The following is a 6,758-nucleotide window of genomic DNA, read 5'->3' as shown; positions in this document are numbered from 1 at the left end:
AGACTCTCATTCATAAGTGTAGTGTGCTTCACAATTCTGGATAGAAATATATATATATATATATATATACGTGGTTTAATAATACATCCATCCTAAATGTATTCAACCTCAAGCTCTGATACCAAGTTTGGCACCTCCGGAGTGTCGGGCTTACGAGAGTCTCACTTTTGAACGACTAAGCAACTACTAAGCTCCCGCCCACCCCCTCGAAGTAAATGATGTCGTCGTCCTCAAAGAGGACTAAGACTAACCTCTTAGTGTTTGTCATTACATTTTATAGGTTAAAAAGTGTGAAAAATTAAAAAAATTTCATCTACATCTACTTCATGAGGTTTAGTTATACCTCTCACTTACACATAACCAACCCAACTCCAACATCAAGAGATAACAACAAATCATGTAGAAGAGTTCATAACATTACCACACATACAAGGCCGTTAGTCATACCCCAACATCAAGTCCACAAGTGCAATGGCCTATTAAAGCCCCATAACTTTACTCATCCAAGTAAACCCAACAAAACACCATAAGCAATGTCTATGCTAAAATAAACTATCAAGAGTAATAGTCATCAAATCTAGCAATATAGACCGATCACATGTTCATAAATAAAATTAACATGGTATAGGGTCATCAACATGTAAAGTCAACATATTTATATCATTTACTTTATAACACACAAGAACAACCTCCCAAGACTTCGCTCAAGATCAAATCGGGCAATGTATATGTAGAGTCCCATACCCCTACCTAGACTAAGCCAAACCCCTTAGGTCGCCCTAGTTAGTGTTCACATTATTACATCATTTTACTTTCGAGAACACTTGCCTGAACCAATATAGACCACATGAGCTAAATGTGGAATCTATTTTCATGAAACCCTACACCTGGAAAAAGGTGGATTAATTGCCAAGGTAGTACCAATACATGAACATAACATGATAGGTAGATCCACTAGCTAGTATTCCTATTTGGGTAACATAGTTCAAGAACTAGGAGATATAGTTGGGACCCTTTTTATGCACAATTGTTCTATGTAACCATATCATGAGAACCGTTGTGAACCTACCTTCCCATATTGGGAAGGGACACATCTCACATCTAGTTCACTCGGTGCTAAGCTAGAGTCCCTTTTTGAAATATCTTTAAGTCTTTATTAATCATCATAACTCAGTATAGGCCCTAGGAGACTAACCCCTTGTTTATTCATTGGATATTAAGAATTTCATGAGAATATGTGAGATCAACACATTATCATCATCATGTTATAATAAGGCATATAGGAAATTCATAACCAACCTTATGTCATTTAATTTCAACAATAATATCACACCTTCACATAGTAGTAGATATTTCAATAACATCATCATACCAACACCTTATAAATATAATCACCAGACATGCTTCAATGTAACTTCATCACCAAGTAAAAGCCATCACAAATGAAGTAAAGGTTTAATATTACAAAGTCTTACCAATTCTCCTTCAACAAGCCATCATCATTGGTCTTACCCTGAACCAATCTAATTTAATAATCAATAGGTGTAATAATATGATTCAATAGTATTAACACAATAACTAACTCAATTGTATCAATACTAATCAATTCAACATGAGTTCATAATCTAAGTTTAGGAAATTAATGTCAATTCATGATCTATTCCACAATACAGGTTAATTAATCAAGAACAAATGTAATTTAACCATAATACAACATAATATAATCATAATTTCCAAAATAAATAATTAACAATACAATTTATAAGATCAAATTCATATTAGGAAGAAACCCATATGAATCATCTTTTTGAAAACAAGTTTTAGACGAACCCTTTGGGAAAGAAATCTCATAACTTCTTATTGTTGAATATTTATGGAGAAAATCACACTTATTGATTCCTTAATGAACTTTACCTATACCTTCAATGGATTTCTTTTTTGGGAGAGAGAAAGTAGAGAAAAGGAAGAACAATTTGTGTTTTGGAATTGAGAGGTGTTAAGTGAGGTTTTAGGCTTAGGGTAGGTTATATAGTTAATTAAATAATCCAATTAAGAACCCCCTAATCAATAATTATACCCCTAAATAACTTACTTAATTATATGAACCTAACTAAACTTCACACAGAAGTCCTAAAAATAGCCTACGAGATCCCGACCTACAAGCCATAGGTAAGTCGACGACCAAGACCTCCACCGTCTCTGGAACCATAGTTTTGGTCAGAGAGTTTCCAAATTGAACTCTTTGTAAAATTGTCTAAATGACCATCGGCAGAGGCATCGACACCTAATCGATCAGGCTACGCCTCGTCTCCTGCAATCGTCCATGTGGGATGCATTCTAGTATTTGAGAAATTCTACAAAGTGTAGGTAGTGGAGTAGGACGCTATCTATACATAGCATGATTAGGATTTGAAGATGCTAGGATGAGGATTCCCTAGGTCTTCGAAGACCATTATGTAAGGTATCCTAAATGTGAATGTCTCTGTAGTATCATAATGACTATTGATTTACTTAATTTAATTCATGTGAATGAAAAGGTAGTTATCTAAAGCATATTTAAGGATTTTTGGGGTAGGCTTGAAGAGGGTGTATAGGCGGTGTCATCATGTCTTACTTAGGTGAGTCTTAGAGTAATTATAGTTAGCGATTTTAATTGAATAAAGTGATTAATATTACTTTATGATGACTTGATGATCACTTAGATGTGTTTGTAGCGGTTGTATGGAAGGCCGCTTCATATCTTACTTTAGTGAGTGTTAGGAGGACCTTTGGTAGGTGGTACTTATATAACACACCTTAAATGTCTTAGGTGAATCTAGATCCTAACATGGTTATAATAGTTGTCTATGGTCCTAAAATTGTCTAAAATGTATTATTGAGGCAGTGTGTAGAGTTTTAGGTTATTTAGAACTGAAACGTCAAGGGACGACCTAGGCATTCCACACTAAGTCACCTGTGTGCCTCATATGTGGTTATGTGCTTATCAGTGAAAAATGAGTTTATGAAGTTCTTATATGATTTATAATAATTTTAGTGTCAGAATGTTGAGTTTTGTAAGGTTTGAGGTCAAAAGACCAAGAATATCCGGTGACGTTCTAAAGATAGCCTTTAGACGTCCTTGTGAATTTGGATGTGTTTTAGCATGTTGTGTGGCTTGTTTGATGTTGAACTTGTTTGAAGATGTTTCTAATACCTTGACATACGTGTTTAGAGGTTTAACATATTGGTAAGACTTCACCTAGGACCCACAAGGGGCCCTAGATGAGGACCTCTACTCAAGACTTGAAGCAGTATGACAGCTTGCATGCAGTGACAAATGACGACCCAAACGATGGCAAGACAATGGAACGATGGCTCATCGAATTGGGGTGTAGATGGAGTCTGCAAGTCTTCAGGTTGAGGAGTTGCAGGAGAAACCAACGAGACCCCCATCGAACGCGGCGTGGTCTTAGACACGGATCATCGATAATGGGCTTCGATGGTGTTGTGAAATCTACTAGCTTTTCTGTTAAGACTTAGGTGATTTGTGAAATTTACACCAAGACTTATGAAATAGGAGGACGGCTAGTTTTTGTTTTTATGTCTATCTTAAGAGTATACAAGTCATAAAACTCTCATTTAAATCCTGACACCTAAATCATAACCCATTCCATCCAAAAGTTTCTTCGAAAACCTTCATGAGAGATCAAGGTGAATATCGAGCTGGAAGATGGATCTTCAATGGAGTTTATTCTTTAATTATTATTTGATTCTTGTAATAAGGTATGGGAGTTATTCATCTAAGGCTTGCTATCACCTTAGAGGCAATTTCCAAGATGATTTTTAAAGATTTCAAAAATATAAAAAACAATTTCTACTCAATGTCTTGGTTTCTTGCTCGAAACCTTTTCAAACATTAAGATATGATATTATTGATGTATAATTTATGTTTTCCAGTGAAATTCTCACGGAATCCTTCACCTTCTCAAATCTCTCAATTCGACTAAAATATGGGTTATGTGATCATGCTTTGATATTAATGAATTCATGTGTAGATTGTTATGGGTTTTTTATTTTGTATAGATTGTGATTGTATTGCTTATAGGATGTTTTAATTTGATCAATTGTGTATTGTATATTCTTAGATCCATTGAATATTAAGCTTTTTGAATTGAAATTGGCTTAATGCTTATGAATTCTGGTATAGTTTTCTATGGCCTTTTTAATGATGTAACAATTGTATTCAAGTGATGTCTAATTGTTTTTAGTTTGATAAATCTACATTGAATTTCCCTAGATTCATTGAGAGTTATACTTTATGTATTGAATTGATGTTCATGACCTTGGGGGTAATGACCTTATGGTGTTGAATTGGATGATTTAGCTTTGGATTGAAGTGGTGAGATTGAATGGTGGTATGATGACCTAACTCTCTTAATATTATGAATAATTTTTAATTAAAATGATGATTGGTATGGTCCACTTATGGTGGCGGTGCTATGTGAATTTATGTGTCCCAGTAAGGTTACTTTATGTAATATGATGATCATAGACTTTTCGGCACTACTTAAAGTATTATGATGATTTGTGTAGTTGATTTATGTGAAGTCTGAGCATATCTACATGTGAAGTATATGAATGTATGTGTTATTTGTATGTATGTTAGGAGGTCATGAAAACTATGGCTATGTGCTTATATGTGTAGTCTTAGATGTTAATGCATGACTGTTCCTACTTGACTATATGAGTTGTGATGGTCATAATGATCATGATATGGTAATTTATAAGATTAAATAAATATTATAAGGGTCATTCCTAAGTGCTTCAAAGAATGATATGATATATGTGATAAAGTAAAGAATGTTGTGTCTTGTTTTTGTAGGCTTCTGTCCCTTACTTGATACATGTACAAATGCTATGTGGATATGAGATGTCTTGACTAGGTAGGCTTAGTTCACCCTTGTCATGCATGAATAAATGATATATGAGACCTTAAATGATGTTAAGAAGGTCATGTACGGGGAAAGGTTAAGTTATGAATTTGAAGTCGAAGAACCGTAATAGTATCCTTCATGTAAAGGATGATGGACATAGGATTGATTGGCTGGGACGACATCATATCATCCTTATGAAAGTCATGATGAGTTATCTTAGACTGCATTGAAGGGTAGCCCTAGTGGACCTCTTTGGTAGGGTGAACGTGATTGGGTAATGAACTAGATATGGAGCCTCTTCATGTGATCCTTTAATGTAAATTACTCTATGAGAACAAAGGTTAGCACCGAGTGAGTGTGATACGGAAAATAGATCTACTTGATAAGTATACTAGATTACAATATTGCTCTATTTGGGAATGACACTAGAGTCCATAAAAGCCCTTCATATTTCTTAACCAGGTGCCTACATGGGATGTGTCACAGTTCTACCCTTGGCAAGTAGGACACCCTCATCGGAGTATGTTAGAACTCCGAATTCCATGTCTAGATATCATGGTCTATATCAATTATTTCCTATTCTCATCATATGGGATACGTACAAGACTTAGAGAAGTCATATGAAGTTTAGGTGGTGGTATGAGAAGCTATCTGAACATTGCACAATAGGCTTTGAAGGTTTTAGTCAGAGTCCCTAGGTCTTGTCCAAGACCATTAATTGAATGTCCTTATGTGATGAACGAGTCTGAAATGAACTAATGAATGTAATGATCTAAGTTAAGAAAGTATGTTAAATGAAGAAGTACTTATCTAAAGTAGTTAAGGGTTGTCTATTTAAGGTGTTAAGGGGGTATAGGAATGATCACTTCATATCTTACCAAAAAAGGGTTTAAGAATTACTCTAGTTAGAGGAGATGGTTGATTATATAGACATGATCTAAGCCTTAGATAGTCTTAAAGATTACTTAGGTAATCTTGAGAAGGTCAATTATGGATGTTATCTTCTTAATTTACTCAAGTAAGTCTTTTGATAGCCTCTGGAAGGAAAATGTAATATGATCTATGTGTTGATGTATTAATTGAGAATGATTCTATCTTAGGTAGTCTATAGGATTTCTTAAGTATTTGTGTAAGGGATTGTATGGGTGGTCGCTTCTCAACTCACTCAAGTGAGACTTAGAATCACCTTTGGTAGGAGGATCTTAGGTTATGTGCTATGTGTGTGTGTCTCATTATAGGTGGTCTTAAGGACCATTTAGGTGTGCCTAGAGAGGGTGTATGGGAGGATCTCTTTGTATTACTTAAATATGTCTTAGGATAGCTTTTAGTGAGAGGATTGCATGGTAGGAAGTGTTCTATGTGAAGTGAATAGGCTTTATTGTACAGTGAAGGAACTTCACTATAATAGTGAACTTCCTCACTGTAATGTTTTCCTAAAAATGTGAATTATTTCTTAAATGATTTCTTATGTGTTCCTAAGATGTGAAATGTTGTTATTATGCTTATAGTATGATGTTTTAATCAAAATTCATGAGAAGCATGTTATTTATTAAAGGTCCATTTTTCATGGTTTTTGCATGACTTCCATACTTAGTGCAACTAATGTGCTAACCCCTTCTTTTGCCTTTTGACTAAAGCGTAGGGAATTTAAAGTTTTGATATGCCATGGAGGATGGATAGGTTTCTAAGGGTTGAAGATGAAGTGTTGGTGATTTCTCATCGGTTCAAGGACAATATCCACATGTTCCTTTATGTCTTAGTCTTTATTTCATGTCTTTTATGGGCTTAGTTTCAAGTGTTGTATACTCCAAAGTTTATATGATTCAATGAGATGTTGTAAAGGTT

The sequence above is a fragment of the Solanum lycopersicum genome, chromosome 9 (genome assembly GCF_036512215.1).
Source record: "Solanum lycopersicum chromosome 9, SLM_r2.1".
Classification (NCBI taxonomy): Eukaryota; Viridiplantae; Streptophyta; class Magnoliopsida; order Solanales; family Solanaceae; genus Solanum; species Solanum lycopersicum.
Note: the sequence above shows the minus strand (reverse complement) of the source record.